This window comes from Caretta caretta, chromosome 5 (genome assembly GCF_965140235.1).
Source record: "Caretta caretta isolate rCarCar2 chromosome 5, rCarCar1.hap1, whole genome shotgun sequence".
NCBI classification, from domain to species: Eukaryota; Metazoa; Chordata; order Testudines; family Cheloniidae; genus Caretta; species Caretta caretta.
Genome location: NC_134210.1, coordinates 21,753,676 through 21,778,911, shown reverse-complemented (window position 1 = coordinate 21,778,911; position 25,236 = coordinate 21,753,676). Strand labels below are relative to the sequence as shown.

The 25,236-nt window shown below is 42.9% G+C and overlaps 1 protein-coding gene across 4 annotated transcripts in view; it reads right to left on the bottom strand.

Moving 5' to 3' along the window:
• The window catches only part of NEDD4L (NEDD4 like E3 ubiquitin protein ligase), a 367,521-nt gene that overhangs the window by 206,441 nt on the left and 135,844 nt on the right, over positions 1 to 25,236 (bottom strand). The window lies entirely within an intron of this gene.

Below are 25,236 nucleotides of genomic sequence, written 5' to 3'. Positions count from 1 at the left end.
TCTGGGAACACCAGGACTGGTAGTGAAAGCAGGTCTCTGGCTGCTGCAAATGGCTATGGAGTCAACAGTACTGTGAACTGAACGGTACACTGTCTGAGGTGCTTGGTGCCAATTCTGAGCATGGCTCTGAAGCGGCTGCCTTCATGAGATGGACCTTCAACCTCACTTCCTGGTACTTCTTGGTGCGGGGTTTGAAGTCCGTGCAGATCTAGCAGCAGCATTTCCTGTGAGATGCCGCTAAGCATTCGAGACAACTCGAGTGCGGGTCAGTCAATGGCATCGGCTTGCTGCAAGAAGTGCAGGGCTTTAAGCCTGGTAATCAAAGCATGTCCTGGCACTGGGGAGTGGACAAATCTTGCCAAATAAGCACAGAGGCATCCAAAACTATCTAACTATTAAAAACTAACTACTGACTAAGTAACAGAACTATGATAACGATATACACTAAAGAAGAGAAGGAAACCACTGGGAGGAAGTTCCAGTAACCGTCACAGGCAGTAAGAAGGAACTGAAGGAGTGCAGGGTTGGCAGGGCTCCCTTGTAGCAATGCTATGAGTGAGCAGCACCAGAGGGTGCTGGAGCTGACCCGATGGATATCACTACAGGGAAAAATTCCAGCAACTGTGCTCAGGGATGTACACACACTTACATTGGAATGGACATCTGCAAACACTCAAAGGAGGACTCTTCATTTTATTAGCAAATGTTCTAAGTATTATAACCCATTTTACAGGCGCTGGAAGGATACTTCCCCCATTTCTCATGCCAAATGGTCCCAGAAGCATAAGAGAGTCCAATGGAGTAATTTTACCAGCAAAACTGTGGAGGCAGAACTCCGATCCACATAGTACCTCAGGCCCATCCTCCCACCCGATCCCCTCCAACACAGACAAGGCTGTAAATACCTCCCCCTCTCCAAACATTTGCTCCCTCATTCTTCTTTTCAAATTTCTAGTCTCATCATTTGTTCCTCCAAATATTATCCTTCAAAAACCCCATATCTCCACCTTCCAGACTACAGTATCCTTTATCTTCCTTCTCCCTCTCAGTTGTCTCCATTGATCACACCCCTCGACTACCACCCAAATTTCCAATCTCACTTCCTGTGCATTGTGTTTCACCTACTACACACACACACACACACCCTCCCTCATGAGAATGAATTTTGGGATATTAATAAAAACAATGTTTTCTAAATGAAATGGACAACCAATCAGCCTGGTCCATTGCTTCTATTTTTTTATCCCTTTCTCCCTTGGCCTTCTTTAATAATAATAAACATTGTATTGCACTTATAACAAACATGCAACCTTAATTTATCCTCTTTGTGCGTATGCATCATAATACAGCCTGTATTTCCCTCTTTTCTATTTTTAAACCACACACCCTGATTCCTTCAGTGCACAGGACAAATCACCAAGTATGCAAATGAACTGGAGGGAGGGAGTGGTGGATGATCTCTCATGTCACAATGTGACTGCTCAGTTAGCGGGGGCAGCAAATGTGCACTGCACGCAGGGTGGGGAGGGGAGAGGGAGGAAATCAGGCTTTACCAGTGTTCCGATTTTCCTATATTTTGTCAGGAAACCAATGACATGCAAACCCAAAATGTGTATTTGAGATCAACCCCACATGCTAATTAGTGGCTGAAATTTAGTTCAAATTCCCCAAGGTATGTTTACAAAAAAGGGGTTGGGGGGGGCGGAGGGGGCTGCGGAGTGAGACACTGGGGTACAGACACGGTGAAACTGAAAATTCTGGCGCAACCTTAACAATGGTATTGCTACTGTGAGACCATAATCTTAAACTTAGAGGAATGCTGAGGCTGTTAAGTAATCTGACTGGCAAATTTACAAGTGTTAGGTCTCTAGTAATACCCTGCTCATATGAATTAAAATCAGCCTTTTAAAAAAAAAAAGTTTTATACCACTTCTTCACCTACCCTCCAACCCCACTGTTAACGAAACACAATGTACTTTTAAAACAGAAAACAACATTGGATATATAAATGAGTATGATTAATTCTAGTGCTGTTCTGCAGGCCAGTAATTCTGCACAACTTGTATGCCTGAGAAAATGTTCTTTTATGCACCTCAAATATTATTTCTCAAAATAAACCACCACTACACATTTAATCAAGCATTCTTGCTAGTATACCAGCATAACTGAGCATGTTGATACATCTCAGAACAGTATTCAGTACTTGGTAAGCACTGCCGCAGATCCACCAGAGCAGCAACTCTCAACCTTTCCAGACTACTGTACCCCTTTTGGGAATCTGATTAGTCTTGCATACCCCAAGTTTCACCTCACTTATAAACTACTTGCTTAGAAAATCAGACATAAAAATACAAAAGTGTCACAGCACACTATTACTGAAAAATTGCTGACTTTCTCATTTTTACTATATTATTATAAAATAAATCAATTGGAATATAAATATTGTACTTACATTGCAGTGTATAGCATATAGAGCAGTATAAACAAGTCATTGTCTGTATGAAATTTTAGTTTGTGCTCACTTCACTCGTGCTTTTTATGTAGCCTGTTGTAAAACTAGGCAAATATGTAGATGAGTAGATGGACTCCCTGGAAGACCTCTGTGTACCCCCACGGGTACGGGTACCCCTGGTTGAGAACCACTGCACCAGAAGAAGTGCTTGTGAAAAATCAAGCATTTGTTGAACAGACAGTTTTGCACCTAATTGGGCATCACATATACTCAGAGAAATAGAGTATATTTGGTGGTTTAAGGCCAGCAGGGACCACCAGATCATCTAGTCTGACCTCTTGTATGTAACAGGTCACCAATACAACCCAGCACCTGCACTCTAAGCCCAACAACCGAAATTAGACCAAAGTATTACAAGCCCATGGAGACTAAACTAGCATATGCCACAGGGAGAGAACAAGAGGGACCAAGCTACACCAGTGCCAGAGACCCCTGCAATGCAGGGAAATGATTAAATGAGATATACCCAAGTGACCTGTACCCACACAAATATGCAGAGGAAGGTGAAAGTGCCGAAGGCCACTGCTAATCTGACCTGGTGGAAGATTCCTTCCAGACTTCACGTAGGGCACTCAGACCCCGAACATCTGAGCAGGAAGCAGCCAGCTCAACACCTGAGAAAATACTCAGTGCAACGTCATAGCCCTGGCCCTCCCCATCCTATGTTCCAGCTCCAGCTGTGGCTATTCCTGGTGCTTCAGAGGAAAGATTAAACAAACAAAAAAAGATCACATGGAGGCAGTGGGAGGCGGGGGGGGAGGGAGGGAGAAGGGATTCCTCCCCTGACAGCTGTAGGTGGCCAGCTGAAACCCTGAAGCAGGAGCTTCTTAGGAACGTAAGACAAACTAGAAGTGATCCCCAGGGCTGTTGAGCCCCTACCATCACAGTTACATTCAGACATTTCTCCAGCTCTCTTAAAACTAAAATTGTTTGCTTATTAGGAGGTTTTTCCAGAGCCTCACCCTTCTGATGGTTAGAAACCTTCATCTTAATTTCCAGCCTGAATTTGTTTATGGCCAGTTTATATCCATTTGTTCTTGTGCTGGGGGTGGGGGGGGGAGAACAGGGCTGAGGGCTCCAGCTAGGAGTGCGGGCTCTGGTGTGGGGCTGGGGGCTTTGGAGTGCAGGCTTTGGGAGGGAGTTTGGGTACGGAAGAGGGCTCAGGGCTGGGGCAAGGGTTTGGGGTGTGGGAGGGATTGAGTGTTGTGGGCTCTGAGAGGGAGTTTGGGTGGGCAAGGGGGCTCAGGGTGCTGGCTCTGGGCAGCGTTTACCTCAGGTGGCTCCCGGAAGCGGCCCACATTTCCCATAGGCTCCTAGGCGGAGGCACAGCCAGGCGGCTCTGTGCACTGCCCCCATTCACAGGTGCCACCCCTGCAGTTCTCATTGGCTGTGCTTCCCGGCCAATGGGAGCTGCGGAACTGGCACTCTGGGTGGGGGCAGTGCGTGGAGCCCCCATGGCCGCACCTCTGCCTAGTAGCCGATGGGACATGCCAGCTGCTTCCGGGAGCTGCGCAGAGCCGGGGCAGACAGGGAGACTTCCTTAGCCCTGCTGAGCCGCCAACCAGACTTAACAGCCCGGTCAGCAGTGTTGACTGGAGGCGCCAGGATCCCTTTTCGACTGGGCATTCCAGTTGAAAACCGGACACCTGCCACCCTACAGCCAGCATCCAGGCAGAAGTGGGTCTTGAAGAGATACATGAATGAAAAGAAGGTAGTGGCCGATAAACCAAACTGAGCGATCTCTTGACTTCACTTTTGAGAAAAGACTCAGAGGTCGAACCTTCCCTACATATTTGTAAATGATTTTACAACAGATTAATATATCTTATAGCTACTAACTGTTAGGGGGCTTATTCCTTCACCCACTTACTTCCCTGGTCCTTCTCACATGAACAGAGAGCAACAATACCCGAAATCCAAAGGTGCAAACAATTCAATGTTTATTGGGGTGAACTTCCAACAAGCATGATTCCAGTTTCATAGAATCATAGAATCATAGAATATAAGGGTTGGAAGGGACCCCAGAAGGTCATCTAGTCCAACCCCCTGCTCAAAGCAGGACCAATTCCCAGTTAAATCATCCCAGCCAGGGCTTTGTCAAGCCTGACCTTAAAAACCTCTAAGGAAGGAGATTCTACCACCTCCCTAGGTAACGCATTCCAGTGTTTCACCACCCGGTTTCCTTCCTTAGCGTCCCCCTTCCCAGCTCTGACACCACAGAGCCTTACACCTGTATCCCTGTTCCCATTCCTGCCCTTAGCCAAACATGATTCCAATTTCCCCACCCCCATTCCCTGTTCCCATTTCCCCCCCACACACACCCACTCACTTCCTGATTGACTGCAGACTATATAGTAAAACTTGAGTTCTGCTTAGCTATACCTTAACCAATCATTTTCCTGAAATTTAACTAACCAATCCTAACATATTGTAACATGATTATTTAACCAATTATATCCCACCACCTTAATTAGTTTACACCCAGCAAAATGAATTTCTACAGCAGACAGAAACAATCACAGAACCAGACAGAGATTATACTGACAAACAATAGGGAAAATGGAGACTACAGTGATAGAACAACACAGAAATGAGGATTTCACATCCCAGCTATTGATAAGTGAGTTCTTGCCAGACAGGATGCTATCAAACTAAGTTTCCTTTTACATTTTCTAGGCACTTCCCTTTCTCTGGAGGCGATAGGCATTATCAGGACAGGATTGTATTCCTAACAGCCCAATAGCACCTTATTTCAATGTGACTAGTTTGGAATGTGAGGATGTGACCGTTCACTTCCCAGCTTATGGCTGCCTCTGCTGCTTAGCCAAAGGCCTTAACCTAAGAACAGGGCCTCAGACTGTCACAGTAAGAGAAGGACCTTACACCGGCAGACAGTGATTTTGATTCTTTCTTTTATACCTCTATAACCAGTGAAGTGATAAGAATACACCTAAATTCTTAGAGTCTAGGCCTTTACAGACAGGCTTGAATACCTATATCCTAACACTAACCCCTCCCTACCACTATAGAAATGAGATTCAGAAAAGGGAAATAATATAGGTACAAATTTGGGAGAGGCATTCCTTCTCTTCTCCGTGACATTTTCAGTATTTTTGAGAGAAGAGCATGGCTATTTTCCCACAGGGAAAGATACAAAATGGATTCACTGAAGTTTTAAACACAGCAGAAGCAATCTTTTCTCTTTTAGAAGATTTTAATAAGTCCAGTAACAACTTTTTTTGATTACACACTGATCTTCTAGTCATGCCTGGGACCTTTCCTAGTTAATTTTTTTAAAAGGATACAAAAAAGTAATAAAAAGCAAGAGATCATAAGTTTACATGAGTACAAATTAAATTTGCACCACTTTGTCCAGTCATTTACAAAGTGATGGTCATTAATTTAAATGTCTTGTTCATTGTGTCTGTTTGATTTTGTACTTTTCCAAGAAAAAAACTTTATAATGTAATATAATATTTATTAAAAAAGTACAGTGAGGAACATAATCCATAAAACTTGAAATCTCATGAGTTATTTCAGCCACTCCCCAACAAATTCATAGCAGAGTATACATGAAAAGCACAGCCTATGCAACCCCAGAGCAACAACTGGATGAGGGGAAAAAACAAAAACAAAAAGACCCTTAAGAGGCAACTGCCAGTTTGAAAAAGCAATTGCCGTATCAGCATGCAGATGCAATTAAATGGTGATGTCACTTGTTGGATCAGCCTGGCTGAAGTGTTTAAGTAACATATGTATGCAAAAATAGGTCATTTTCAGCCTGGGGTCTGTGTATAAAACATATGGAATGTCAAACTATTATTTTCCTTCATCTGACTAATCTCAAACGTGGAGCCTTATAAACACAGGACATTTATTAGAAATCCAGTTAAAGTTACTTCAAACAAAATATGAGGAGAAGAAGCAATTATACTCTACAGTGACTGTATATATCCATTCCAAATCTCTCCTCTGATCAGGCGCATCATTTCTCTTTTTGTGCTTTGTAGCCGCAGCAGTGCTTAATCTGTGCCAGGGCTTGCCAGGGCTGAGCCGCGGCTCCTCTAGGCTTGGCAGTTCATAGCCCCGGCACCTCTGAGCTTGCTGCATCAGTTATGAAAGTTAAAAAAAAAAAAAAATTGCTTAAGCCCCAGAATTACAAATTAAGCACTGAGCTGGAGATCCTTAAAGATGAGACAACATCCTTGAGAAAGAGCAAGCACAGAAGTCCATACATAGATAGCCTACATATTCTTAGTGAATTTTTCACACAATGTTTTTAAAATTAGTATTTAAAATCTTTCTAATCTTCAGGGGGACTTTTCAGGAGGGGTGAAATCAAACGCCATATTTCAGTGGTTCTCAAATTGTGACATAAGCGGCAGTCAGGTGGTATAGTTGAGTTTAAATTTTACAATATCAGACGAAGAATCCATTCTAACTAGACTGCTTAAGAGTTACAGAAGCCCTAAACCACATAATTTGCAGGTTTAGATGCAGTATACTGTCAGATTTATTGCCCTATGTTGCAACAGTATCAAGAACCATTGATCATGGTTGGTCTGGCTGTTATACCAATAAAAACAAAAACCAGCCGGATCTTATTAAAGGGGAAAAGGCAAAATACCACATTTATTGTGAATATAGAAAGAATCATAGTAAGCAGTTAGTTATAGCTATAACATTCCATTCAATCTCACATTTATTCACACATTCATTCATACAAACACACAGGTTCTGCAAGGTTGTTATCATAGTTACCAGCCTTAGAGTTGCTCATGCCAAGCCACTGGCCAGGTGGCCTGGACATGAGGAGGGAGCAGGGCCTTGTCAGATGCTCATCTGATGCTCCTGGAAGTTGGTTTGCAGAATCAGACCCCAAAGTTCTCACTTTCTAGAGTCCATTTTTATAGGAATTTCTTCCTATGCCAGTCTATGGGAATTGCTTCATCACGCTGCTGCTGAATCAATCAGCAGATAGCACATTCCTGACGGCTCCGTGCTGCTAGATGTTATCTTGTTCTTTGGTTCTCCCATTCTTGAGGCTGTTGGGTGGATTTCAGTCTGCCCTCCGGGGGTCCTCTGGTTATTTCCACTTGATGCCTTCTTCAGCCGAGGGACACTGGATTCTTAGGCTGGCACCGGCCTGATCATTCAGTTATTATCCACACCAAGCATCCATCCACATACATCCTCTATCTCTATTTTAATCACAATTGTTAATACAACAAAAGGGCGGGGAGTCTCTGGGTGCTGTTTCTGTTGTTACAGCGTATTGCTTTGAGTCTCTCTCTGTGTGAACTGCTTTGAGAACAGACTCTGTCTTAGAATGTACTAATGCAATTAACAGCTTGCAAGTTTCACACATAGAGGGAGAGAAACAGTACCAAAAACCAAGAGACCTCTTAATTAGTAATACCCTGGAATTTAAACTCTGGGGAATCAAACTCATTTGTGATTTTAATTCAGAACTTCTTTAATATGATCCAACATGGCCACATAATAATTTTTTTTAAGCCTCAGCCAAGTGGTGTTTGGTGAAGTACAGCAGATCTTTTGGTGAGAGCTAAAGTATTAGAACCAATCTTGGGAATCCTATATAAAAAAAAAAACCCAGCCATGTACTAAGTATAATCTGCATTTCCTCACAGCCTCCACCTCCAAATACCTGATGCCCCTTTCAAACACAATAGGTGAAATCCTGGTCCCACTGAAGTCAATGGGGGTCAGGATTTCACCCCATAACTCCACTCTGCAGCCAAAGCATTTTGGTTCTCAAATCCTGGGCTATATTTGTGCCCGATGTTGAAACAGTACAAAAAGGGAGGAAGACATACTTCACAGTAGTACCTAAAGCCACTACATTCCACTGTGGCTAGGTTTACACTATGACCACTGGCAGCAGCATGTAGGGTATGTGTAGCTACATGTCGCAGTGAAAAGCAAGCTGCATCCACACTGCAGTGTGTAGTATAGGTCAGTGAAAGACTCTGGCGGGGAAAGACTTCAACAGCAATCCGCATTGGGACACTACACCGCTGGCGTAGACAGGGAGACACAGCTTGGACAACTGAAGAACCATGTAGAGTATGTAATCGTGTACATGCCCCACCCTTCAAGTCTGTATTTACCTGCATAAGCCATGCCTCGCTGACTATTAACACACGTGCAAGGATTCTATGCGCTATAAAAAGAAGCCTGCAGCATAGATATGCCTCCGTGAATTCAGACAACATTTACCTGCCCTGTGTTTGAAATCCTGGGGAAGAGGATACCAGTTACCAGGCTTTTACAATTATTTTTTGTAAGCAAAAATTTTAAAACTAAAATGAAAACAACGAGGAGTCCAGTGGCCCCTTAAAGACTACCAAATTTATTTGGACATAAGCTTTTCTGGATAAAACACCCACTTCTTCAGATGTATGGAGTGGATACAGACTAACACGGCTACCCCTCTGATACTTAAAACGAAAATAGTTCATTTAAAAACTGCTTCTAAAGTCTGATTTTTTAAAAACACAACTTAAAACATAGGTAGCATTTTTAACCCTTAAACCGTAACCCAAACCATTTTTTACTGGTCTTTGCTGACCAAAATGTGGCATGTCTGCAGGGCCGGCTCTAGGTTTTTTGCCGCCCCAAGCAAAAAAAATTTTGGCTGCCCCTCCTCCCCCCGCCTTTTTTTTTTTTTTTTGGCTTTTACACATGTTTGCACTTTGCAATGTTTTTTTGTTTTTTGTTTTTGACTGTTTAAAATTAAAAAAAAAATGAACATTGTAGTTAGTGAAATAAAACAATTTCCTACTACTGTACTCATTTAATTTTAACAAAATCACAATTATAAACAATTTGGGTTCAACTATACACTGTAATGATGAGTTCAATGTAGTGTCTTCCGGTGCAACAAAATCAAAAAACTAAATCTTTGGTCTGTGGATACACTAACCACGATCTATTAATTTGTTTCCCATTTTTCATTTTTTTCTTCGTACTGGACAGCATAAATCGACGATTCGACTCATTAAATGGATATTCACATGTAGGATGTAGTTTTGAAGGACCTTTTTTCACAATAATCATTAGCATTACATCAGTAATTATGTTCGGCCATGTACTTGGATCCGATCCTATGTCAGTCTCACCACCTTCCAATAATTATTCTTCAGTTTTAGATTTGGATAACAGTTCTTCATTTCTGGACTCTTCAGCGGAAGTAGTAAATCTTTGGATGGATTGTGATTGTTCGTCTTTATCAGTTAACAAAGATAATCTTTGGTCGGATTGATGTTCATCTTTATCAGTTGATAAAGATAATCTTTGGTTCAATTGGTCTTCATCAGTTGATGAATAATCACTTTCAAGGCATTGCTTAGAGCTTTCTCCTTGATTGTCAACTTTTAAAAAATACTTATTTGAAGTACAAGATAGTTTTTCTAATTCTTTTTGACGTTTCTCTATTTGTTGCCGGTAGGCAGTACCGGAAAGTCGTTTTCATTTTTGTCCCGCCATTTTAGCCCTATAACCACTGGCACCAACGCGACACGGAAATTGGCGTGAATGGCGCCAATAGGGCGGCACAGTATACACAAGTAATCGTGATTCCTGATTTAATCAATAACCATTAACGTTTACACATTTACGCACGTTCACATTATGAGTGACCGTGTCACGATGTGACACGATATTTTTCACTTCACGCTCCTATCGCACTGCTGGAGATTTTTTTGATCTTCATGTATTATTTTTTTCGTACATTGGTGGATTTTTCTGAAAAAAAGAAGGATGGCCGGAATGCTGCCCCTGGAAATGCGCCGCCCCACGCACGTGCTTGCCGACCCTGCATGTCTGCAGAGAATATACTTGCATAGCTACATCACCATAGCTATGCCAGTATAATCCCATATTGTAGAGACAGCCTACAAGCACAGAAGGGGTTTTTCCACTGGGGTAACAACACCGTTTCCTTGAACAATGGTAGCGAGGTTGAAGAAAGCATACTTCCATCGACATAGTTAATCTACACTGGGGATTAAGTCAGCGGAGTCAGGAGTGTGGTGCAATTATGCCAGCCTAACTTGTAAGCATAGACCAAGCCTAAGGGCTTGGCTTCACTTACATTTTATAGCACTCTAACTTGCTGGCTCAGGGGTGTGAAAAATCACCCCCCTGAGTGCAGCAAGTCTGAGCGCTTTAAAGCGCTAGTGTAGACAGGCTCTGAGCGGTGGGAGAGCTCTCTTCCAGCGCTCGCGCGCGACCACACTCACACTTCAAAGCGCTGCCACGGGTGCGTTCCCACGACAGCGCTTTGAAGTTTCCGGTGTACCCATGCCCTAAGACTGAACTCAAGGCCAGTGCATGAAGAAAAATTACTGTCATTGTAATGGATCTGAAAATAACCACACATAATCAGGCACATTCCAGGTGAATTTGTTTTGTAGTTGAAGCATATCTGTTTTTAAAACAAGAGGAAGGTTTATAGATTTCTTGTTTGCATAGAGACCAAGGTTGTGAACAAAATGGGCCAAATTCTGTCCTGACTCACACCTTATGCAACCCCACTGACTTCAGAGGATGTAAATTCAGGAGCATTTGGCCCATCATTACTGAAGTTAGATAACTAGAGCTGATCAAACTATTATTATTCATTGTGAGTTTAGCCCCTTTTTATGTTTTGAGAGTGGCTTGCATGAAAATCCTGATTTTGATTAATGTATTAGTCAGCCATCAGTATTCAAAGAATTCTGATGAATACATTGTCAGCCTTTTGTTTTTTTCATAAATTGTTCACTTCAGCTATTTATTATTCATTATTTGCATTGGGATCATTTAAGTCACATGATATTGGCTCTGATCCACCATTAGATTAAGAAAACTTTATAAAATGAAGAACAAACACTCAGCTTCCAAGTTCACAACATTCATTCTAAAATAAATAAAAATGTCAGGACTCAAACATTCACAAATATGTGGTGGTCATCCCCAGATACTCAAGATGAATAATAAGCTTACACCAATCATTGCAAACACAACTCAGCACTTTTAATTGTGAAAATATTAATCAATCAAGTTTTAGATTCAAATAATTCAACTAGTTCTTTAAAAAAATCACCATCACCTTTAAGAAACACGTGTTTTGTTTTGTTTTTGGTTGGTTGAAAATGAAATCTAAAATATTTACATATGTAATATTCCTTCTAGTAAGAACTAGCTCACTGGATGCCTTTGCTTGTATAATGACAAGTTTCAGACAGGCAGGAATGTGTTTATGTATTTTCAGAGTAGCAGCCGTGTTAGTCTGTACCCGCAAAAAGAAAACCTCAGACTCAGATGTTTGTCAACTGCTGGAAATGGCCCACCTTGATTATCACTACAAAAGGTTCCCCCCCGCCCCCCGCCGCTCTCCTGCTGGTAATAGCTCACTTTGCCTGATCACTCTCGTTACAGTGTGTATGGTAACACCCATTGTTTCATGTTCTTTGTGTATATAAATCTCCCCACTGTATTTTCCACTGAATGCATCTGATGAAGTGAGCTGTAGCTCACAAAAGCTTATGCTCAAATAAATTTGTTAGTCTCTAAGGTGCCACAAGTACTCCTTTTCTTTTTATGTATTTTAACAATCATTTACGTTTAACTCTTACCGCTGGTTACGTTCGTCAAACAATGTAATAAATGAGACCGTTTCAGTACAACCAGAAAACAAACTTCTTCTCTGCTATTCTGCAAGTTTGATCAAATATGACATTTACAAACATTCCAGGCTGCACAGCTCAGGTCACATCCTAGAGCATACATAATTAGGGTTGCCAATTTTGGTTGGACATATTCCTGAAGATTTAATCACATGACAATCTTTAAAGATTAATCTTTAATTCCTGGAGACTCCAGGCCAATCCTGGAGGGTTGGCACCCCTATACGTAATTAACCTTTATGCCAAACCTCTTTTTGTCAATAAGAGTAGCCTGTAAATCTGCAATGAGCAACAAATGTTACACCTAACTGACAACCTAATTTTAGTCTACTCTGAATAGGCAACTGAGATGTATTTGATTTTAATATGTTGCTAATTTAGCTATAAAATTTTTAAGGTTTACTGCTGTAACAAGTAGCCTTTTATCCTGACAAATAAAAATGTAAGCAGATTGCGCCAAGCAATTAAAACTGTACACGTTATTTGGCTGGATGCTCCAAGAGTTCCGTTCAATTTTGTTCCCACATTTACACACTTCAGATTATTTAATAGACATACTGCCCAGGATCTATCTTTCAGCATTATTTGTTCTCTTTAAAAAGGGAGGGGAAATGCAGTCAGGAAAGACCTTGTGTTATCACAAAATAAAGTTACACTGTAGTTATTAAGAGAGAGCTGTCTGCAGTCAAAGCTATAGCTAAAGTCTAAAAACTTTCTTGGCACATGAATTATAGATGTAGAAATTTCTACTAGCTAGTGTGCAATGGCAGGTAGCCAGATAAGGATCAGCTATTAAATTTACAGAGTACACAATTGCCATTCACAAGCACTATATCAGAGGATTCAAATATACTATCCTCTGCACCAAAACAGTTCCATTCAACAATCTCCACCATACTGATTTTGGCTGGCTGCCTTCCTTCGCCATTCTGTTCTGTATCCATGCTTCCCACTGCATCTTTTTACAGCTGATTCTATGCAAAGAGATGCAAATCCAGCTTGACGGTCACGTACCAACCTTTGGTTTTGCAGGGCTGGATGCTGCACGTCAAGTGAGCATATCTGATTTTGAGATTAATTTTTGGATTAGAAATGCACTTTGACTCTCCAAATATTTCTTCTTCTCCTAGATATATGGCCATTCTCTTCCACTGGGAGATATCACTGGAGACAGGAAGATCACCCTACCCTCAGAAATATTCAGTAGTTAAAGAGCCTTTCAGAAAACCCTTTAAAGGTTTAGATGCAGATATCACTTAATACAGAGGTTCTTAAACTGTGGTCCGCGGACCACTCCAGGTGGTCTGTGGATAGTTCCCTCTAAGGTGCGTGCCTGGGTGGCCGCACACAAGAGAACAAAGGGCCACCCACCTAATTAGTGGAGTTGTGCAGGCGTGGTGAGAGAAGAAGGACCTACTGAGGCAATCTGCCAGCATGTTCCTGACACTAGGAAGGAGACAGGCCTTCAGGTGGATTGCATGTCAGATGCAGAAATCCCATAGGCGGAGTGCCTCTTGACAGAGGGCCGACGAGCGTGCTCCCCCTTGCCTGTTGATGTAAAACATTGAGGCTGTGTTGTCCGTCAGCACTCGAACCACTTGGCTGGATAACTGTGGGAGGAAAACCACGCAGGGTAGGCGAACCACCCTGAGCTCTTTGAGGTTTATATGCAATGTCAGCTCCTCTGCAGACCATGTACCTTGCATCCTAAGCTGTGATGGTGAGCGTGAACACTGGTATGGAGACCTATGTTAACAGGCGGGTGACCGGTACTGAGAATCCCAATGGAGGCTTTCACAGGATCGGCATCGTACTGAAGGGGAGCGGCTACGATGCTCCCGGTACCGGGGTCGCAGGATCATGTGTGCCTAGGTAGTTCTACACCATACTACAAGCGACCAACACTTAGAACCCGCAGAGCAATGCCTGGAATCTGGAGACCGGCGCTGAGGGCTCTGATTAGTAGACAGCACTACATCCAAGGCGCAGTGGTTCTGAGCAGTCGAGTGCTGGCGAGGCACTCCCTGAGGTGGCGAGCGGAGCCACGTTGATGGGGACCGAGAGGGTGGTCAAAGGGCAGGCTTAACCCTTGATCTGGGAGCTGCCATCACTGGTGTAGGTGGCACCGGAGGGACAAGAAATCCTGCGCTGCCTGCAGGGCTTCTGGAGTCAACAGCATCTCCAGGTGCCAGACTCCTGTGGCGCTATCCGGCGCGTCCTGGCATGGGCTAACCCGCTCAACTGAAGCTGGGGTCTGACTCCCACTTGGAGGTGATGAGATGCCCTTTGTGGGTCTAGGCTCGCCTCCCGCCCTTTCCTTGCCCTTGCGAACAGGAGACAACCTTGCCCAGTCTTCCTCTTCCTATTGGCCAGTGCCGGGGAGGTGGATTTTTCTCCCTCCAATGACAGTACCGGCATGGCGCTCCACACCGAAGCCACAATGCTGTGCACACAGTCTGATCGCAGCTGCTCCAGTGTCGGTGCCAACTCCATAAAGAGCGCTTTAAGTTGGATGTCCTGCTCTTTCTTAGTGTGAGGCTTAAAGCTCTTGCAGATGCATCACCTGTGACTAATATGAGGCTCCCCTAAACACCTTAAACAACTCGTGTGAGGGTCACTGACTGGCATAGGCTTCCTACAACAGTCACAGTTCTTAAACCCCGGGAATGGGGCGTGCTCCAACCCAAAGCTAACTCTGGGACACTAACTAAAAACACACTAAGGGAACAAATACTAACTGATATAACTATTTATAATAGAAGGTTCGCAACGAACAGTTCTAGAGAAGGAAAGGTTTGCCCAAGCAAAGGAACGTTCCAGCACCGTCACTGGCGGTAAGAAGGAACTGAGGGTCGGGGGGAGCCAGTGGTGCCCCTTATAACGCAGCATATGAGTGCCACTCCAGAAGGCACCAGAGCTGGTCCCCTATGGATACCACTGAGGGACCAGTGCATGTGGCAAGCACACACACCTCACATAGAATGCACATGAGCAAACATTCAAAGAATATTTTTTATTAGACAAACTTCTGTTGGTGAAAGACAAGTTTTTGAGCTACACAGAGCTCTTCTTTAAAAGAAAGATGTTTAATACATGATACTGAACTATATCACTTAAAAAATTTTCAAAGAGAAAAAGTTCTACTGCACTGTTATGCAATGGTGTTCAAGAGCATAGCAACTATTTACTAGCTCATATTGTAATGTAAGAGCAGAGGTGAAAGTAAGCTGGTACGCCCTGCTACGGTGTACTGGCAAGAGCCGGTGCGTCGTACTGGGGCAGCCTGGCTTCCCCAGGCAGCAATTTAAAGGGCCTGGGGCTCCCAGCAGCGGCTGGAGCCCCAGGCTCTTTAAATTGCCACCAGAGCCCGGCTGCTGGAGCCCTGGGTTAGTGGCAGCGGGGCTCCGGGGGCTATTTAAAGGGCCCGGGCGGTAGAAGCAGAGGAGTCCTGGGTCCTTTAAATAGCCCCCGAAGCCCTGGGGTAGCGACGGCAGCGCAGGGCTCCAGCAGTGGTTTAAAGGGTACGGGGTGGTAGTGGTGGCCGAGCCCTGGGTCCTTTAAACTGCTGCCAGAGCCCCCGGCTGCCGCTGCTACCCCAGCAGGGGAGGGCACTTACTGGTACAGGGCGGGCCGGAGCTGGCTCTGACCCCCCCATACCCGCCCCTTCTGCCCGAGGCCCCGCCCTTTCTGGGGGCCAGAGCCGGCCCCAACCCAGCCCCGTATTGGTAAGTCCGTATTTCTACTTTCATCCCTGGGTAAGAGCCTCCCCAAAAGGACTGTTATGTGCAGGGTGCGGCGTTCCCAACACTTCCCATAAAAGGCCAGCGTCTATGATAACCTCTGACAGTGAAACTCCCCATCACTTGCCTTCACATGGCAGGGATGTTTTTACCAGAAATAGGGATGTGAAAGGCAGGTATCTGGTGCTTTTAGAATAACCAGATTGGTGGGGACCTTTAGTCTGGGGGTACAGGGGCAGCCTACTAGGAGGAGGAAAATGTTGATCTCAAACCCCCATCCCCAGGTTAAAAGAAGGCTGGCATTGGGTTGTGGCAACATCAGTGCCTTGCTGTTGGTGGTTCACCAAGTCTAGACAAACAAGGTGGGAAGAGAGTGGGTGTGTACCTAGTCTAACTGGGGAAAGGCCGTTTTACTGTGGTGTATGAACATTTTCTTCTTTTTGTGGCAAGTTACCAAAGGCCAATAGTAGATACCAATTATAAAGAGAGGTGAGACTGGCCTCTCTGCCAGGGATTGCTGCCAATGGTAGGAGGGCATTTCAGCCCCATGCCAGAAGTTTGCCAATCTGAAGCCTGGGAACCTCCGACCAATAGAATTTCTGGCAGCCAGCATGTGAACGGTCCTCTGGAGAGCCAGGGGGATAGGAGGTTAGAGTGAAGAGTCAAATGAAAAGCAGTAACCTAGACAGACAAATAAACCCTGTGACCATAGGCACGTAGGGATTCACATCCTACACACTAATGCATTAATATTTGTATAAGGTATGTCTTGTAAGGCATCACATGAAAGCAACTTATTAATATTGTTGCAAAATGCATGTGTTAAAGTTATATGTGAAGTTATGAATTCCCTCTGTATGCTGTTACTAAAACATGTTTAAGGCCAGACAGCCTAGCCTAGGTAAAGATAACAAACAGGTCTGTCCTAGACAAAGGATTGTGGGTTTACATCAATTTACATATTAGCAGTAAACAAAGCCATTGAGCTAAACGGCAGGGGTTATATCCTGATCCTGAACTCAAGAAACAGAGAATTAACATGGCTCCGAGAGACCCAGAGACTGAATCCCCAGGTGGTCTTCTTGACTTGTAAGACAAAAGCATTTCTTTGGGGATATAAGGAAGAGAGAGAGATTATCTTTCTCCTTCATCTTAGGAGACAAAGAAACCAAACCACTTGACCTCTGTGATGAGTCCTGACCAGGCTGGCCAGTAAAAAGCTGGAAAGGAGACTGTACGTGAGAGAAATCATCTTGAACAAAGATTGTATCTTGCTATATTAAGTTTTAGACTTTCAGATCTGTTTTCACTTTTATTTGCTTGTAACCACCTCTACCTTTCTCTCTTTTACTTGGTATTACTTAATCCATGCTCTTTTTTTAATAAACTTGTTCTACTTCTGCTATAAACAAATTTAGTGCTGTGTTTGAAGGTGATGTACTAAGTCTTTAATGTTCTTATGGCTACAATGACCCATTAAGGAAGCTGATAAGCAAAATATTTCATTTGCTAATATTGAAAGTTGCATTAATGCTAATATTTGGTGCAACTCATCATTCCAAGTTGGATCCATGCTGTGTATCAAAATGAAGGCTGCAGACAGAAATTGGTGAGTTGGTGGGCTGAGCCCATTTCTGCACAGGTGGCCAGAAAAGAAAGACAGGTTTTTCCACAACACGCTGTGGAAGTATTCGGATAGCAGCTCAGATTAATGTAGCGCTAAGAACTCTAGGATATGCCCCAAGAGGCCTATCACCTCACACAATGGAGTACAATGATAATGTGGATGCAGTAACTTGAGTAGGGCTTTCAAGTGTGTGCACTCTTGCCTCAATTAGGGCAACTCTAGTGGTCACACGCGAGGGTCAATGACTCATGTTTGCACTGAAGAAATACTCTAAAAATATCCTCACAATACCCCTGAGGGACAGGTAAGCAAGTATCTCAATTTTATAGATACTTTAATAAAGTTACTTGCCCAAAGCCACATGAGTGACAAATGTAATCAACAGAAGACTCTCAAATCTGCAAAGAAAAAAGCTTACGTGAGCAACTAAAGCTCTTTAAGCACATTTCTCAAATTTGCTGCGATAAATTATTTTAGTGAACTCAAACTGCCAAACAACTAGAAACGAAATTCTTAAGGTCACTATATCCCCTCACAACCTAACCTGCTCTAAGCTGATCCAATGGCATGTATATCTTTACTTGATAACAACTGCTTCTAAGTACGAATCAGTCTGTCTTTTTTGACGGTGAAGGAAGATGGAAAAGAAAAGCTTAATACTTGTTCCCCTCCCAACCACTAATTTGCCCATTTATAAAGCACCGTGCCAGATGCAGAATTGAAAGGATACCCCATCTTCTTGCTCAAAATGAAACTGTTTATTATCCCCCACCCCCCAAAAAAATGGTTACTCATCTTCTTGTTGTTCTTTGAGATGTATTACAGTGTGTTCAGTACACTGTAGGTATGCGTGCGTCAAAGTTTTCCCTAGCAGTATCCATAGGGGCAGTTCTGCCCTCTCATCTCCTTGTTCCATACTGAGGGTATACAGAGTGGAGTCACCATGGCCCTTTCTTCAGTTCCTTCACACTGAAAACCAATGGTAGGCTCCAATGCATTGGGAAAGGAAGGTGGGACGTATAACAGATATATGTAACACATCGCGAAGAACAGTTACAAGAAGGTTTCAGAGTAACAGCCGTGTTAGTCTGTATTCGCAAAAAGAAAAGGAGTACTTGTGGCACCTTAGAGACTAACTAGTTTTTTTGTTGTAATATCGCAACTTTCATGTCTGTAATCACGTGACCAGAGAGATTGAAGTGTTCTCTGACTGGTTGATGAATGTTATAATTCTTGACATCCGATTTGTGTCCATTTATTCTTTTACGTAGAGACTGTCCAGTTTGACCAATGTACATGGCAGAGGGGCATTGCTCGCACATGATGGCATATATCACATTGGTAGACGTGCAGGTGAACGAGCCTCTGATAATGTGGCTGATGTTATTAGGCCCTGTGATGGTGTCCCCTGAATAGATATGTGGGCACAGTTGGCAACGGGCTTTGTTGCAAGGATAGGTTCCTGGGTTAGTGGTTCTGTTGTGTGGTATGTGGTTGCTGGTGAGTATTTGCTTTAGGTTGAGGGGCTGTCTGTAGGCAAGGACTGGCCTGTCTCCCAAGATTTGTGAGAGTGTTGGGTCATCCTTCAGGATAGGTTGTAGATCCTTAACAATGTTTTGGAGGGGTTTTAGTTGGGGGCTGAAGGTGACGGCTAGTGGCATTCTGTTATTTTCTTTGTTAGGCCTGTCCTGTAGTAGGTGACTTCTGGGAACTCTTCTGGCTCTATCAATCTGTTTCTTCACTTCCGCAGGTGGGTATTGTAGTTGTAAGAATGCTTGATAGAGATCTTGTAGGTGTTTGTCTCTGTCTGAGGGGTTGGAGCAAATGCGGTTGTATCGCAGAGCTTGGCTGTAGACGATGGATCGTGTGGTGTCGTCAGGGTGAAAGCTGGAGGCATGTAGGTAGGAATAGGGGTCAGTAGGTTTCCGGTATAGGGTGGTGTTTATGTGACCATCGTTTATTAGCACTGTAGCGTCCAGGAAGTGGATCTCTTGTGTGGACTGGACCAGGCTGAGGTTGATGGTGGGATGGAAATTGTTGAAATCATGGTGGAATTCCTCAAGGGCTTCTTTTCCATGGGTCCAGATGATGAAGATGTCATCAATATAGCACAAGTAGAGTAGGGGCGTTAGGGGACGAGAGCTGAGGAAGCGTTGTTCTAAGTCAGCCATAAAAATATTGGCATACAGTGGGGCCATGCGGGTACCCATAGCAGTGCCACTGATTTGAAGGTATACATTGTCCCCAAATGTAAAATAGTTATGGGTAAGGACAAAGTCACAAAGTTCAGCCACCAGGTTAGCCGTGACTTATCGGGGATATTGTTCTTGACGGCTTGTAGTCCATCTTTGTGTGGAACGTTGGTGTAGAGGGCTTCTATATCCATGGTGGCCAGGATGGTGTTATCAGGAAGATCACCGATGGATTGTAGTTTCCTCAGGAAGTCAGTGGTGTCTCAAAGGTAGCTGGGAGTGCTGGTAGCGTAGGGCCTGAGGAGGCAGTCTACATAGCCAGACAATCCTGCTGTCAGGGTGCCAATGCCTGAGATGATAGGGCGCCCAGGATTTCCAGGTTTATGGATCTTGGGTAGTAGATAGAATATCCCACGTCGGGGTTCCAGGGGTGTGTCTGTGAGGATTTGATCTTGTGCTTTTTCAGGGAGTTTCTTGAGCAAATGCTGTAGTTTCTTTTGGTAACTCTCAGTGGGATCAGAGGGTAATGGCTTGTAGAAAGTGGTGTTGGAGAGCTGCCAAGCAGCCTCTTGTTCATATTCCAACCTATTCATGACGACAATAGCACCTCCTTTGTCAGCCTTTTTGATTATGATGTCAGAGTTGTTTCTGAGGCTGTGGATGGCATTGTGTTCCGCACGGCTGAGGTTATGGGGCAAGTGATGCTGCTTTTCCACAATTTCAGCCCGTGCACGTCGGCGGAAGCACTCTATGTAGAAGTCCAGTCTGCTGTCTCGACCTTCAGAAGGAGTCCACCTAGAATCCTTCTTTTTGTAGTGTTGGTAGGGAGGTCTCTGTGGATTAGTATGTTGTTCAGAGGTATGTTGGAAATATTCCTTGAGTCGGAGACGTCGACAAGAAGGCGAGTAACCATTTTTTCCTTCAAGTGCTTGCATATTTCCATTATACTGTCGGTGAGTCCCAAACTGTTATCAAAGGCTGTGGAGTTTGGAGCTCATTGGGAGAGGGACTACGAGAGACTGCTTTCCCTACGTTGGCACTGTCTCTTGAAATATACAAGCCTTTGAAGAAGAACTTTCAAATGACAGGTATGAATCAGCGCTCTAAATACTGATATTAAAAAATACAATATACCTGGAATAAATTGACTGAACTCATTTAAAAAAAAATCAGATAAGAATAAATTACAGCACAACTGATTTATTCTTTAAAACAAACAACCAAATAAAAAATCTGAACAAAAAACACAAGCACAAAAACCCCATGCCTACCCCCCTATTTGAACAAACATTTCATTTAGACTTCAATTCTTCAGCTCCCAAGTACCTTTAATCACATTTGGTCCTACGCACTATGTGTTACAATGAGTCAATAAATAGTTCAGTACGCTCCAATGATTCTATGACAAATTTCTCAAATGATGTGGCAGGGTTTCCAGTAATTATGACTGTAATTAGGCAATTCTTTACATTGCAGTTACATAAGCTCTTGGTGACTAGAAGATGTCTGACTAATGTTCAGATTAGTTAGGTTATTTTTAGATAACCAAAAATGGTATTTGGAATAAACTTTTAAAAAACTGGTTATTTAATGTTAGGCTCCTATGTTCGCATTTTAGGCAACTAAATAAGCAGTCCAATTGATAAGTGCTGAGTATCCAGCAGATCCAGATGAAGTAAGTCCGGTTATGCATGGGAGCAAGGGTCAAGTTGCTTGGAGAGACTGTAGAATAAGGGCATTGGTTGACAGATAAGAGCATCAGGTCATTCCATGGGACCATCACCAACCTTACCAAAACTGTTCGGAGGTAGTTATCAGGAAACTTGTGAAGTGTCAATTATCAGTAGCTATCTGAACAGGATAGCTAAGCCTCCAGAATTATTTTATTCCAGCCTGCAGATACCTGGCTCAGTTTTTAAAGAACTTCAGAAAGAATCATGTACAGTTTTAAATGTTTGGCAAAAATAGCACTTTACAATACTTGTTGCCAAGATCAATTTTTATTTCTCAACAGTAACTCTTGTCAATTCTCTAAATAAAAACATGCAGTTATTCTGTGACAAAACCACCATTAGCAAGCACATATTGCATTAAACAAATAGGAATAAGGTGTTGAGCCCATTTGTTTTTCACAGGATTGAGTGTCTCCCTATCACTGGGTTTTATTTAATCAAATGAGAATTTCAGAAGTGACTGCAATTTTTAATTAGCATTAATAAAACTCCCCACAAGTGTATTACCAAGAAAACACCTTTGTTATCCTCACATAAAACCCTGTGACAGTCTGTACTCTTCCAAACCAATCCGCATTCATTTAACAATAGTTTCTGTGACCTGGAAAATGAATGTGAAATAGGATTCTTCTATAGAGCATTAGCTACCCTATGTCAGCACCTGAGGTATATTCACTCATCTTGGACAAATGTCTTGATCCACATCCATTCATCTGTACGGATGCACCTTTTGGATTCTATGCTCAACTTCCACCTCTGAAGTCACTGCCCTGTTCCTAAGTGCAGAGCAAACTTCTGCGCTCCTTTATTTCCTCTTACAGCTTCTTAATCATCATTCCTCTGTCCAGCAGAAGCCATGTTCTTTCCCTCTCCTAGGCTGCTTAAACTGAATCTGAAGTACTATAAAATGAAGAGATGGTGGCAAATAATCAGCATACCATGGATGATTCAGTAATTAAAGTTAGCCTGGGACTCTGGAAACCACAGTTCAATTCTCTGCTTCCCCACAAATTTCCCTTGTGATCTGGGGCATGTCATTTCTCGCTGTGCCTCAGCTCCCAATCTGTAAAATGGGCCTAATAATACTTTCCTACTTCACAGGGGTATTGTGAGGATAAATACATTAAAGTTCATGAAGCATTCCAATACCACAGTAATGGGGGCCAGATAAGTACACTGAATGAAAAGAATTCCTAGATTGTAGCACAAAAGAGCAATTGGCTTGAATGACTAATGTGACTTCCAATAAGGAAGACAAATGACCTTTTCATGACTCAGGTGGAAAAATAATTTTTGAGAGATGTGGGGGTGCAGAAAAGGTACCCTGTAAGTTTGTAGTTCAGCAGGAACAAGGGAGTTAATTTCATCTAATCATTCAATCTGATAACAGCATACATTACATTACATACACTTGCCATTCTTTCATACCATTTTGCTGCAATCTGTAGCAAAGGATGGGATATAAAGGGAATTTCAAAACAGCATAGAAATGTTGACTTACAAGTTAAATATTTTGCTTTGCAAAGTCCTCTGATGGAGATGTCCACATGACAATTATAAGTTAGCTGACAGATTCTAAATGATTTTTAACTCTCAGTTCATGATAGTCCAGGAATCACTTCGTCATTATCTGAAAAAACGATAGGTTTGAGGGTTTAACCATTCTCTTGGTCTTTCTCCCACAGTTTCTTCAGAAAGGTTTGCCTTTCTTTGAACTTTGCGTGCTCTGAAGAGAAAACATGATCTACCCTTGGTGCATACATGCTGGCTCTCAGCTTCTTGATGTCACCAACCACACCCAGACAGCCACCTACTTTTGTTTACAAGCTCAGCAACTATTCCTCAGCAAATCAGATGCTCTTTACTGTTGCTTAACATTCTCCAGCAGGTTTCTCTCAATGCATTTTACTATACTACTTCACCACCACCACCTAGAAAGGGAGAATAATAGTTTTGATATTTCTTAGAACAGGCAGTGACAATTCTTTCATTCTTGACATCCAACCAAAATCGGTACATCTAATTATTTTTTATTCTTTTTTTTAAAAGAACAGCACTTTATCACGTATTCTTTCTTCTCTGTTATGGTATCTTCATATTGTGTTACTACTACCAGAGAGATAATTTTGGGACTCTTATTAGCCAAAAGTTTACTCAGCTTGTCACCACATTATTAAACACTACTTGGAATCACAGAATTTAATGATTTCTTAAAGTAAATGCTCATGAAATGACTCTGGTAGTTAACTATGTTTACCTCATTGTAGTTTTATTGCTAATAAAGGCATTCTCTGCTCAAGGACAGAAAATTGAATTGCAACAAATTTTAATATAAGCATGAAATAATTTTAGGGTAAATGTAGATTAGGAAAATATTTCAATTCAAGTTCTCTGTACCGGAGCAGAGGCACTCTCCTCATGGATAATCCTGAAGCAAACTATAGCAGAAGAGTAAGAAGAGCGAGCGAGCCTCTGCTTTTATACAAAGGGGAAAGAGGGAGGGATTTTTCTCCTCGAGTTATACATTACATCTGTACTTGACAGTAGTATTGCTGCTTACAAGTTTGCCGCTTAAAAGTTGAATCAAAAGTCTATTGACATAAACAGCATTTATTCAATGAACGAGGAGGGGATTTAAAATCAGGCATTTTTTGTTGTTGTTTTGGGGGGAGCGTTGGGGGAGGGAACGGCATTTGTAGGAAGTGTGACATGCATTCAGTTATTATCATAGCATAGTGGTGGCAGAGGGTGTGGAGGAAAGCAGAAAATTCTGAATCCCTGAGGGTATGTCTACACAGGTGCTCGGGGCACTGTCGCGCAGCCTGGGTTGACACACTCGTGCTAGCATACTAAAAATAGCAATGTGGAGACACTGGCTCTGAAGCTTAGGGAGGAACAGGCCCGAATGTCAAAGCAACATCTACAACAGCTGTTTTTAGCATGCTAGCCCAAGCACCACTAGCCTGCATCTGTCAACACAGGCTGCAAGATTCACTCCCACCAGCTGTCAAGATGTACCCGAAAAGGCTCAGAAGCCAGAAGGCAAAAAACAGAACCCCCAACAATTTATTTAAAATCTCATGATTGCTGGGACCCTATTCATGATAGCTGACGTGGGGAGAACTCCACTGCCTATTAAATTTGCCATGAAACAGTTTACATGGTATCAATAACCTCATGTTATCTTATTCCACTTACAACAAATAGAAGAGGAGGAGTGTGCAGGCCCATGTGAGAGAGCAATAAGACTAATGCCCCCAGAATGGCTTTTTCAGTTTATTAAAAAACTGCAACCACCTACCCTCAAAATAAAATTTACTATCACTTGTGATCCAAGTATTTACATGCCAGGCCCCTCTTACGAAAGGGGAATGTCATGTTTCAAAACAGTACTATTATTTCAAAGGAAACTGAAGTCTTGAGCATGACTACATTGCTATTAAAAGCAAAATGGCAGACATTCCTTTGTGCTACCCAACCCTCTCCAGTCTTCTCCAGTTAATATCACAGCACATGTGATTCTGACTAGTGAGAGACCAATGTGCTGGACTCAGAAGTGGAGGCAGAGAGGGGTTTTTCTTCTGTGGCATCCAAGGTTCAGCTCTCCACCTGCCTGGGGATATAATCTGGCTGCTGCTCTGATTTAGCCTCTTACGCCGTTTTTCTTCAACAAAGGGAACTCTGAAGGTCCTTCTCACGCCCTCACACAGACGCATACACACCCCTCTCTACAAATCCCT